The sequence below is a fragment of the Citrus sinensis genome, chromosome 3 (assembly GCF_022201045.2).
Source record: "Citrus sinensis cultivar Valencia sweet orange chromosome 3, DVS_A1.0, whole genome shotgun sequence".
NCBI classification, from domain to species: Eukaryota; Viridiplantae; Streptophyta; class Magnoliopsida; order Sapindales; family Rutaceae; genus Citrus; species Citrus sinensis.
This window is the reverse complement of record NC_068558.1, coordinates 19110818-19123494: the sequence shown is the minus strand read 5'-3', so window position 1 is coordinate 19123494 and position 12677 is coordinate 19110818. Positions and strand designations below refer to the sequence as shown.

Genomic DNA, 12677 nt, shown 5'->3' with positions numbered 1-12677 from the left:
GTTGTGATTGTGGCTCACATCTTCTTCTGATTTTACGTCCAGTAACGGTTTGAACACCCTCTATGGGTCGAGAATAGGTTTCCCATCCAGTTTTCTTATAAACTGGCAAACAAGGTATTTTTGAGTCAGATTTCCAAGACTAAGTTGTGCACTTTCTTTTTGGAATAGTCTCCATAACTTGTGTATCTCATATTGCACATGTCCGCTTCGATACATCTCAAGAGATCGTAAGATATCATCCGACAATTTTTTACTCATGCCATCTTTAATAAATTTAATTTTATCTTCTCGATTATTAGAAATCATTCCTAAAGATTTACAAACTTCTAGTTTGCAACTAAGTCGTACACAATTATGACATTCTAAGCCAAGTCTTCTACCTCTCCGTTTTTTAGCAAATGTACTTTTACCAAAACCAGACATGTAAGAAATAAATGGATCAGAAAACTTACTAGCTAATCAGACCTTTGCTTCAATTAACCAACGAATATCAGAAGGAATCCCATTGATCATTAACAAATGTAATCTTTCACAATGAACTTTGTAAATTTTTTTGGGTGCATTTTGAGGGAGAGAAGGAAAACACTTATGCAATTTATGTTGTATTTCTTCCATGCTTGATTATGAGATTCAGTTATTGTGGGAAACTGAAGATACCGACTTAAGAAGTCATGGAGTACCGTTATCCGTCATTTATACAGAAAAATAAATCAAAACACACTAAAATCAAATCTGCAAAATCAAATCAAAAGTGAAAGCGAACAACAAAATAGAAACACAATATGTACAAAGGAAAATGAATTTACATTCATCCTCTTATTGAGTTAACCTCAAGCTCTAATTGAAATTCATATATACCATGCTCTATTGCTCTGAGTTGTCCTTCTTGATCCTCAACGTAGGCCACTAATTCTGGTGGTTGTTGTTCCCAAATTGGATGTAATTTACAGCTTTGTATCAATCTTCTTAGATTAAATCTCACTCATAAAAGTCTTTTAAGATGTGTGAACAGAATCTTCCTTATTAATGTGCTCATGATGTATAATGATGACAAAAACACAATTATTAAACACACTTAAGTACGAAACATCACAACGCGTATCATTCAAGACAATCAAACAATTTAAATGGTAAAACAACAGTGAAAGTTAAAACACTTATTAAAAACTTAATCAGGATTTTATGGGCCACTCAAATTTATTTCGGTGCTTAATTCACGTGATTGGTTTTCCAGATAGGGCTTTATTCTTTGTCCGTTAACTTAAAATGTGACACTGTTTTTTGGATTCTCAATTTCTACAACCCCATGTGGATATACATTTTTTACAATAAATGGGTCACTCCACTTTGACTTTAACTTTCCTGGAAACAAATAAAGACGAGAATTATAAAGCAATATTTTTTGACCAATTTCAAATGATTTTCGAAAAATTCTTTTATCATGAAATTTTTTTTGTTTTTGCCTTAATAATTTTTGAATTTTCATAAGCATCATTTCTTAATTCCTCAAGTTCATTCAATTGCAATTTTCGCACATTATCAACATCATCCAAATTTGAATTAAAAGCTTTAACAGCCCAAAATGATTTATGTTCAAGTTCAACAGGTAAGTGACAAGGTTTACCGTAAACTAGCTGATAGGGTGACATTCATAAAGAAGTTTTAAATGCAGTACAGTATACCCAAAGTACATCAGTCAATTGAAGAGACCAATCTTTCTAGTTTGGGTTAACTATTTTTTCTAAAATTTGTTTTATCTCCCTATTTTGCTAATTCACCTTGATCATTTGTTTGAGGATGATAAGGGGTAGCAATTTTATATGTAATTCCATATTTTTTCATTAAAGACTCAAATAACTTATTACAAAAATGCCTACCTCCATCACTAATAATGGGTCGAGGGATTTCAAATCGACTTAGAATGTTTTCTCTTAAAAATTTAACGACAATTTTACTATCATTATTTCGACAAGACATTGCTTCAATTCATTTTGAGACATAATCAACTACCACTAATATGTATACAAATCCAAAAGATGGTGGAAATGGACCCATGAAATCAATTCCCCAATAGTCAAATATTTCAATTTCAAGTATGGGATTTAAAGGCATCTGTTTCTTTTAGTAATTGATCCTAATTTTTTATAGTTTTAACAAGTTTTGCAAATTCATAGGTGTCTTTAAATATGGTAGGTCAATAAAATTCACATTGCAAAATTTTAGCCATAGTTTTTCTTGAAGAAAAGTGTCCACCGCATGCTTCAGAATGACAAAAATTAATGACACTACTTACCTCATTATCAGGAATGCATCGTCGAAAAATCTGATCAGGGCAATATTTGAACAAGTAATGATCATCCCAATAAAATTTCTTTACTTCAACCAAAAATTTCTTCTTCTCTTGAGTATTCCATTGCGAAGGCATTTTACCTGTAACAAGGAAATTAACAATGCTAGCATACCATGGTATTGAAGTAACAAATAATAAAAATTCATCAGGAAATGAATCATTGATGGGTGTTATATCAGTGCAGATTTCAGATGTGCGTCTTGATAAATAATCAGTAACGACATTTTCGACACCCTTTTTATCTTTGATGGTGAGGTCAAATTCTTGAAGTAACAAAATCCAACGAATTAGTCTTGGTTTGAAATCCTGTTTAGTCATCAAATATCTCACAACAACGTGATCAGTAAAAACAACAATTTTAGAACCAAGCAAATATGAGCGAAATTTGTTTAATGCATACACCACAGCAAGTAATTCTTTTTCAGTTGTAGAATAATTCATTTGAGTACTATCCAAAGTCTTACTCGCATAATGAATCACAAACGACTTACGATCCTTTTTTTGTCCTAAAACAGCACCAACAGCAAAGTCACTTGCATCACACATTAATTCAAAAGGTAAAGACCAATCAGGAGATTGCATAATAGGCGCAGATGTCAAAAGGTAAATTATTTTCTCAAAAGATTTTTGGCAATCATCAGTCCATTCAAATGGTGTATCTTTTAATAAGAGGTTACAAAGTGGTTTAGATATGACACTAAAATTTTTTATAAACCTCCTATAAAATCTTGCATGCCCTAAAAAGGATCGCATATCTCTAAATATTTTTGGTTGTGGCATTTTAGATATGACTTCAATTTTTACTTTGTCAACTTCAATTCCTTTAACAGATACAACATGACCCAAACAATTCCAGAATAACCATGTAATGACATTTTTTCCAATTTAAAACGAGTTCTTTTTTAACACATCTTTTTAAAACTTTTCCAATTTATCAAGGCAATCATCAAAAGAATTCCCAAATACTGTCAAATCATCCATAAAGACCTCTAAACAATGTTCAATCATATTAGTGAAAATACTTAGCATACATCTTTGAAATGTTGCAGGAGCATTACAAAGTCCAAATGGCATTCTTTTAAATGCAAATGTTCCAAAGGGGCATATAAATGTGGTTTTTTCTTGGTCTTCAAGTGTTATAGGAATTTGATAATAACCTGAATATCCATCTAAAAAGAAATAGTAGGGATGTCCAGCTACTCTTTCTAAGATTTGGTCAAGAAATGGTAATGGAAAATGATCTTTTCTAGTGGCTTCATTTAATTTCCTATAATCAATGCACATGCGCTAACTAGATGTAATTCGTGTTGGAATTAATTTAGCTTTTTCATTTTAACAACAGTGATTCTAGATTTTTTAGGCACTACTTGTGTAGGACTTACCCACTTACTATCAGAGATAGGGTAGATAATTCCCGCATCAAGTAACTTAAGAACTTCTGTTTTTACTACTTCTTTCATGTGTGGGTTTAATCTTCTTTGAGGTTATTGACATGTTTTAGCATTTTCTTCCAAATTAATTCTATGTGTGTAAATTAAAAAATTAATACCTTTAATGTCATTTAAAATCCATCCAATTGCGTTTTTATACTTTTTAAGAACAAATAGTAACTTACCTTCTTGGTCGCTTGATAAGGTCAAAGAAATCACAACAAGATAAGTTTGTTCTTCTCCAAGATAAGCATACTTCAATCCCTCTGGCAAATGTTTCAATTCTAGTTTAGGTGCTTCTTGTTGTTTAGTCTTTTTAATAATTCCAAGCTCCTCAAATTTTGGTTTCCCATCATCACTTTGCAAAGTCTGACAAAAATCAAACAACAAATTTATATTAGAAGTATCATGTTCAAGTTGTTTATTTGATTCAATTGAATTAACCAAAAAAATATCACTAAGTTCAGAAAAACTCCCTTTTTAAATATTCTCCTCTATACAAGATTCAAGTAATTCTTTTTATTCATCAATTTCATCTCCATTCTCATTTTTCTCATTAGATTGCCTATACATATTGAAAACATTTAATTCCAGAATCATATTTCCAAATGAAAAATTCATTAAACTATTCCTATAATTAATCAAAGTATTAGCAGTTGCTAAAAATGGTTGACCCAAAATTACATGAATTGGTTTATAATTATTCACAACAGGTTCAATTTCTAAAACAATAAAATCCACATGGTATATAAATTTATCAACTTGTACTAAAACATCTTCCACTATTCCTTTTGGTATTTTAACTGATCTATCAGCAAGTAAAAGTGTAGTTGAAGTTGATTTTAACTCACTAAGATTAAGTTGAAGATAAACTGAATGTGGAAGCAAATTAACACTAGCACCAAGGTCTAACAAAGTATGCTTAATTTTGTTATCTCCAATAACACAAGAAATAGTAGGACAACCAGCATCTTTATATTTTAACTTATTATTAGTAGACAGAATGGTACGTACCTGTTCAGGCATGAAAACACTCTTTTTCACCTTCAATTTCCTCTTAACAGTGCATAAGTCCTTTAAAAATTTAGCATATGAAGGTACCTGCTTGATTGCATCTAACAAATGAATGTTAACTTTCACTTGCTTAAAAATTTCATAAATTTCATAAGAGTGGTTTGATTTCCTTAGTTTATTCAATGCATACGGAAATGGTGGTTCAGATGGAATAGTAGTTATTTCTTCACTAGGTGTAAGTTTATCTAGTTCTTCATTACCCTTTGAATTTTCATTTTCACAAAGTTCAGGAATAGGCTAATCAATAACCTTACCATTACGAAGAGTTATAACTGACTTAACATGGTCCATGGGTGCATTTTGAATCTTAGGATTTGGTTGTGTTTGAGCTGAGAATTTTCGTTTTTCTTGAATTGTGAGTGCAGAAGCAATTTTTGCAAGAGTATCATTTAAATCAGAAAAGGTTTGTGCATTTTGATTGTTAATAGCATGTTGCTTCCTGATGAATGAATGCATTGTATCTTCCAAATTTTTCCATGGTGGTGGAACATATGGTACAAAAGGCTGAGTATTTTGAAAATTTTGTGGAGGTGGTGCTTATGAAGATTGTGCATTATTATTATTCCTCCAACTAAAATTTGGATGATTTCTCCAACCAGGATTATAAGTTTGTGAATATGGATTTGGCTTGTTAAAAGTGTTGATGACATTAGCTTGATCATGCAAACATTCTTTGAGTGCAGGCAGAGTGGGACAATCTTAAGTGAAATGATCATTAGAACTACAAACATCACATGCAATTTCTTGAACAGATTTTACTTGATCACTTTTTTTATTTTCCAAAACTTCAACCTTCCTAACTAGGGATGCAAATTTTGCTTGTAAATCATGATATTCCCTAAGGTTGTAGATTCCTCCACTAGATGGAGATGGTTGTGGTTTATTAGTCAATTCAAAAGTTCCAACAGTATCCCAATGTTGTGCATTTTCAGCTAATTGGTCAAGGTAATCTAGTGCATCTTCAGGATTTTTATCTTTAAATTCACCATTACACATCTTTCTACAACTTGTCTAGTTTGTAGTATTAAGCCCTCGTAGAAATAAGTGACCAATCTCCAAATTTCAAAACCATAGTGTGAACATATGTTAAGCAATTCTTTAAACTTATCCCAACATTGGTATAATGTTTCTCCATTTTTTTGAGTGAAAGAAGTGATTTGCCTTTTAAAAGAATTGGTCTATGAGGTGGAAAGAACTTTTTCAAAAACTGTTCTTGCACGTTATTCCAAGTTCTTATTGATCCAGATATAAGGTTTTGTAGCTAAATTTTAACTTTATCTTTTAATGAAAAAGGAAAAAGCTTTAGCCTAATTATGTTCATGCTACAATTTTGGTCTGTGTATGTATTACAAACTTTCTCGAAATCTCTTAGATGCAAATATGGATTTTCATATTCTAAACGATGAAATGTTGGTAAAAGTTAGATAATACCTAGTTTGAAGTTGAATCGAGATGCTTCTGCAGGAAATACTATACACGACGGTGCTCCGATTTTTGTTGAATTCATGTAGTCTCTTAAAGTTCTTGGTTGATTCTGATCATGTTGAGATTGGTTGTCTCCCTGATCAATTGGAGGATTAAGTTGGCCCAAATTGTTTTCGTCTTGAATTTCGTCCATGATTGGTGGTGGTGATTGAGATCTATAAATTAACTTGCCACTTGAAGTGCGAGACCAACGTCTCATACAATAATTATATCACAAAGATAAAAAACAAATTAGTAACACAAAAACTAAATGAAAATTACAAAAACAATGAAAATTAAATATGCAAATAATATAAGTGTACAAAAGAAAATTAATAACTTAAAATTAAATAAACTTTGGTGGTTGAACCCACCAATAAAAAGAAATAAAAAATGCGAAATAAAAAAACTAAAAATTAAATAACTGAAATAAAAAATTAGTAGTTAGTTTGCTAAGAGTTAGTAGTTAGTTAGTTAAAAAATTAGTAGTTAGTTTGCTTGGTCCAAATTAAGTCCAAATAAGTCCAAGTCTAATTATTATGAGAAATTTCGTCTAGGGATCTTATTACAAATTATTTATAATTTTATGGCCACATCGTAATTTTCATAAGTTTAAAATTGAGCCATGTGGGATGAAAGTAAAAATTCGGAAAGATTTTAGGGTCAGAACATAATTATGAGAAGAATGAGCAAGAAACGAGAATTGTTGGGGTGAAACTAAAATTATGAAAGATGTGGGGGTATAAGAAACTTTAAGAAAAGCAAAAGGGGGCAAACGAAAATTTATACAAAACGTAAAAAGATAAAAGGAAAAATAAAACAAAATAAATACCTCTCCCTGGCAACGGCGTCAAAAACTGGACATGACTTAAAAGTATTTGATTTACTCTCAAGTATAAGAGTGTCTATTTATAATATATCTCAGTGAGTCCGAGGTCGATCCATAAAAAAAAATTTTAATTTGTTTATTTTATTTTATCTAAAATTTGAAAATAAAACTAAATATAAACAACTTAATTTAAATAAAACTATGAAATTGAATTAGTCAGGGTTGTGGATTCACTCTTAGTAGTAAATAAAATTTAATAAATTCTTTTCGCCATTTTTTTAGATTTATTGTCCAAAAGATTAATTATATAAATTATTATTATTTTTCCTTTAATTTTATGATGGATTAAGTATTCATTGTGCCAAAATTAAATTTGTCTACAATAAGTCAAAATACCATTTTACCATACCTTATATTAAGATAAAAAGAATTTATTGTGCCAAACTCCCTTGTTTGTCTACAATAAATCAAAATTTCATAATATAAAATATGTATAAAATTAAATAGAAAATAATTTAATTTATAAAATTAAAAATAGAATTTGATTAAATCATATTTATTTCCTAAGAGTTTCACCTTCCCCTAACTATTAATATTTAGCTAAACATTTTTTTTTATAAAGGAAATTACTAAAATTGAAAAACACATAATTAAAAATGGAATTTTGAAAATTGAAATAAAACTAATTTTATTGATTGAAAATAAATTACAAAGAGAGATGAGAAGAAGAATTTGGGGGGAAAGAAGAGAAGAGAATGTGTGGAGAGGTGTGTTCACCCCCTTCTATTTATACTAATACATGGTAAATCCACACCACATAAATAAAAAAATCTAATTAGATCTTAACCTTACATTTGTCCCACTAATAAAACATAAACTTAACTTATCCACTCAAGCATATCCAACACATTCCACTAACAATTACCATACCTAACATGATAAAAACTTCTAATTTTACAATTACCACATTTACCGTGGTAAAAACGTAAAAATTTACAACAAAAGTCTTTGATCCTCCTCGACAATGACATAATTTCTCGGACTTCCGGAATCCAAATTTGACATCTATACATTTGTTCGGAGCCTCAAATCGCATGAAATTATTATTTTTACTGAATAAACACACAAAAATACATAAAATCAAATATTTAGAAAAATAATTAGAAATTCACAATATGTTACACAATTACAAATATAAATTACATTAATAAAAAAAAATAATATTTTTATTCCTTAATAAACATGCAATTTTTAACACTAATCAGTAAACATAGATCATAGCATCACAAGATTGGCTGTGGTTAACCTCGGAAGAGTGATATTTTTTTATCTCTTAAGTCTTTATAGAGACTTACAGCATAATTGACCATTGTTAGGTAACCCTAAGGTCCCAACAAGGACTTTACACAATATTTACAGATACTTATTCATAATAAAAGTGACCGCTGTGAGGTACCTCGAAGTCCCCACAAGGTTTTTATACAATATTTACATATAAATTTTCATAATGAAGCTAATTATTATGGGATACCCTTAAGGTCCCCACAAGGTCTTGGTTCAATATTTACAAACACATATGAATAAGATTAAAAACTAAATAGAGGTGAAGAGAAAATCCTTAAAAGCACGCTTCTTGATATTTCCTAACGTTGATGTGCTCTATATGATTTCAAAAAATGCATCCACAAAAGTCAACTATTGCTATTCGGGTTCTCTTTTATGTATTTTCTCACTTAGGTACCCCAAGGCTCCATCCCTACGAGTCCTTGGCAAATTCATTTCTAAAAATAAAAGTGTACTGTAAACTGCTTCCAACAATTTAATTGTTTCTAACTTAGATATTGCTTCATCTTACACACTTCTTATTACAACAAATCTGCATATTTTGTTACAACCATGAAGTTTCTATTAACATTATTATCTTCTCTCAATTAATATTACTGGCATGAATCACTAAAAATGTATAATATTTTGAGTCTTTAGATTTCATTCATTTTAATTAGATGGTGACAGAGCAAAAGGACAAGAAAAAGGAGTATGTTACTCCTGAAGCAACTTATATGCAACCAAAGAAAAATGATCTTATACATGTGATTGACCATGTGCCAAAGGAAAATAATGTTCTTATCTATGATAATGTATTTGTGCATGTTAGAGTTGATTCAAAATCATAATGAAAGAAAAATGATTGGTAGTGTCATTAGAGTACACCAAATTTAAAACTTTACTAATAATATAAATAACTAGTACAAAGCGAATAAGAACCGATCCCACAAATATTATGCTAGTTATATTTATGATCAACTCTAAAGTAGGACTTAAAATAAATAATAATAATAATAATAATTAATCTAATTAAAGAAAATGCAAGTTATAAATAAAAAGGGGGGTTTTATGAATTTTTAACTAAATAGTAAGAAATAAAAAAAATTAAAACTATGAAAACAATAATTCAATAAAAACTCTAATTAAAGGAGAAAGAAATAATAATGATGAAAACTTTGATTAAAGGATCATTCGCCACCATCAAACATGCACATAATATATCAATTCTATCATCAATTTATTCTGAAACTATCAACTGTAGGCAACAATAAATTCTGTTAATGTCAATCTTTCCTTAGTGTGTTATTAGACAAAACAAACTCTTTCACCTAATTTCTGACCATTAAATAATTTAAAATAAACTCTTTAAATTTAATATAATGGAAGGCATTAAGTCAAGAAAGATATCAGATTGATCTAGGCTATAAATACATAAGCTCAGATTATTTAACCTAGGTAATGTTCTCCAATTGAAATCATTGATTCTAACCTGCTACTGAGGATTAAATATCAAGACAATTACGGATCAAGAATTTTAATCTAGTAATAGAATTTATTCAAGTCCTATTTAATTTGCCACTCAAATAAGACAAGAATAAAATCATGGACATTAATTATAGAAGAACATAAACAATTTCAATTAAATTGAATGAAAGAAATTAAAAATTAATTATATCACACGTTTGGGGTTTTGAATTCACCCTCAACTAAATAGAAAATTTAGCCTAACATAATTGAATTGGGAATAAAAGAATTGATAAAACCAACCATAAAGATTAATTCAAAAGGCAAACTCTGCTTCTATTTTTTTCTTCTCTTCTTGCGACTGCAATCTCCAATTCTCCTCTTAGTTGCCGGTCGTATATTTATTCAGAAGCCAAATTTTGGCTTTTATCATTCTTGGTGCCCGACTTATTTAGTACCCTTTGCCTCCTCCAAATCCATGATCAACAAGGAAACTGACGCCTTCCACATTCCGTCCACTTTGATTTCAAATCAAAGCCATTTATTTGCCATTGTTCCTTACGTGCATGCTTGATTAAATATGAAAATTTCCTTTTTCTTCAATTTGCTTTCCATATCATATAAAACAATGCATGTGCAATTGCCAATTCCAATTCGTTATTTGCTAATGCATGTCTACTAAAAGCTAGCTTGCCACGGCTTCTTGACTTTATTTCCCCTTATCTTTCAGTCGGTTTCCAATTTAATCTTGATTGTTTCCCAAATTAAATTTCTTTATGCATTTTTTATTCATAATCTTCAATTAATTCCCCATCAAATAAAATAATATAATTAACTTAGCAACTATAAATTAAAAATAAAATATACAATAATAAAATATAAAAAATTAAGACAAAAATTAACATAATAAAATTTAACTAAATTAAAAATTAACTAAAATTATTAGAGTTATTTAAGACCAAAACAAGAAAAAGTTAGATACATTAATAGTAAAATATTGAGAAAATATGCACTTATTAATGATTCATAATCGCACGCTTCAAAATCATGTTATAGGAAACATTGACATACAATGTGTGAGAATGGATAGATAGAGAATTAGTCTTATGTTGATCCAATTAGAATCAGAATTTTAATTACCCTCTAAAAGTGTAAAAATATTAATTTACTCCCTTTTTATTCGAAAGATTAGGGGAAATGGGTAGTGTATTGATGGTTTTTTTTTTCTTTTATCTTCTTATTGGTAAATATGGGTAAATTGCCGTTTTCAAATATTTGGGGGAAAATTAAAAATCATATCATTTTAAGTGGGGATAAATCAAAATTTACCCAAAAGATATTCTACCTCACAATTTTTGTAGATCCACCTCACTCTTAAGAAATAATTACAATAATTCATATTATTTTTTAAAAAATAGAAATAGAGAAGAATTTTAGAGATTTAATCAAATAAAATTAAGTACATAAACTATTAGATACAAGAATTCATGTTTTTTTAGAGCAATTTGATTATTTTATATTATTAGGATAAAATAGTTAAATAAAAATTGTCGTAAAATAACTCTAATGGTCAAAGATTCTTGAGTAAAAAATTTTAAAATAAATTTAATTAATTAATTATCAAAATTTTTTGTTGATTTATATGTTTTATAAATTATGAAAACTTATTAAAATTATTTTTTTGAAAATGTAGGTGGATTTAAAAAATAGTGGGATGAGAATATATTTCAACCTTGTTAAATATACCAAAAATAGTTTCACGGGACTGGAATTCCATAAGTTACCTAAGAAAGTCTTGTTCAAAACTCAACAAACTCACAGCGGTGTATTCAAGAAATGAAGGAAGCCTGTGCGAGGTCGCCTTCTCTTCATTCAACGGCATATCTTTTTCATTTTATTTAGTTCGCATCTACCCAATTGTACTATATGAACATATTATAAGCGAGTTGCACAAATGGTCACGCAACTTTATTTTTGTCATTAACCATGATAACATCTTCGTTCCTATTTTTTAATCAATTTTTTTCTCTAAAAATTAATAACAATTATAATATTTCTCTCTCTTAATCAATTATGAGATAAATTATAATATAATATTAAATTAAAAAACTCCAAATGACTCAGTAAATGAAATTCTTCAAATGAGATAAAATGAAATTGTCCTTTATTGATCATACAAGTAAGTAAATAAATATTTAAAGAGTTAAATTATAATAATCTTTTCATAGTGCTCTTAGGTTTCATTCGTATAGATACTCGAACTGTAATTACAACCCAAATTTGATTCGGCCTCTTCCAATACCACTTGTGGTGGTTAGTTGGAGAATTTGACAGAAAATTATTGAAGTTAAAAAAAAAAAGACATTAAAGCATGTAAGATGTAAACACAACTATTTCCCATAATTTATCATAAATTTGTAATTAAATATGCAACTTTAATTACAACTTAGAATGTTCTTCGTTGATGTGTACAAATGTTTAAGAGAGTCATTAACGAGTTTAAGTGGTAACTGGCGGTCTGTTTCCACCACCCTTTGTGTGAAACGACAAATGGTCAAAATTTATAGTTGATTTTGAATTGATCATTTCGGAGTTCAGACGGGTAGGCGACCTGCGTAACAAAAATACAAAAATACATGCGCAGATATTGAGAAAATGAAAAAATGGAAGGATTTAAATGATATTTTACCACAAAGAAAAGAAAAAGTTTTCTTTTTCCAAGACAACATTTTCAACGACT

At 29.2% G+C, this 12677-nt stretch overlaps 1 long non-coding RNA gene across 1 annotated transcript; it reads right to left on the bottom strand.

Moving 5' to 3' along the window:
* Positions 1-7818: 7818 nt before the first annotated feature.
* On the bottom strand, positions 7819-10645 carry LOC127900955 (uncharacterized). The gene is made up of 2 exons (XR_008052865.1): positions 10241-10645; positions 7819-8259 (listed from the first exon to the last, which is right to left on the bottom strand). It is a non-coding gene; the product is annotated as an uncharacterized LOC127900955 (long non-coding RNA).
* Between the last annotated feature and the right edge of the window lie 2032 nt (positions 10646-12677).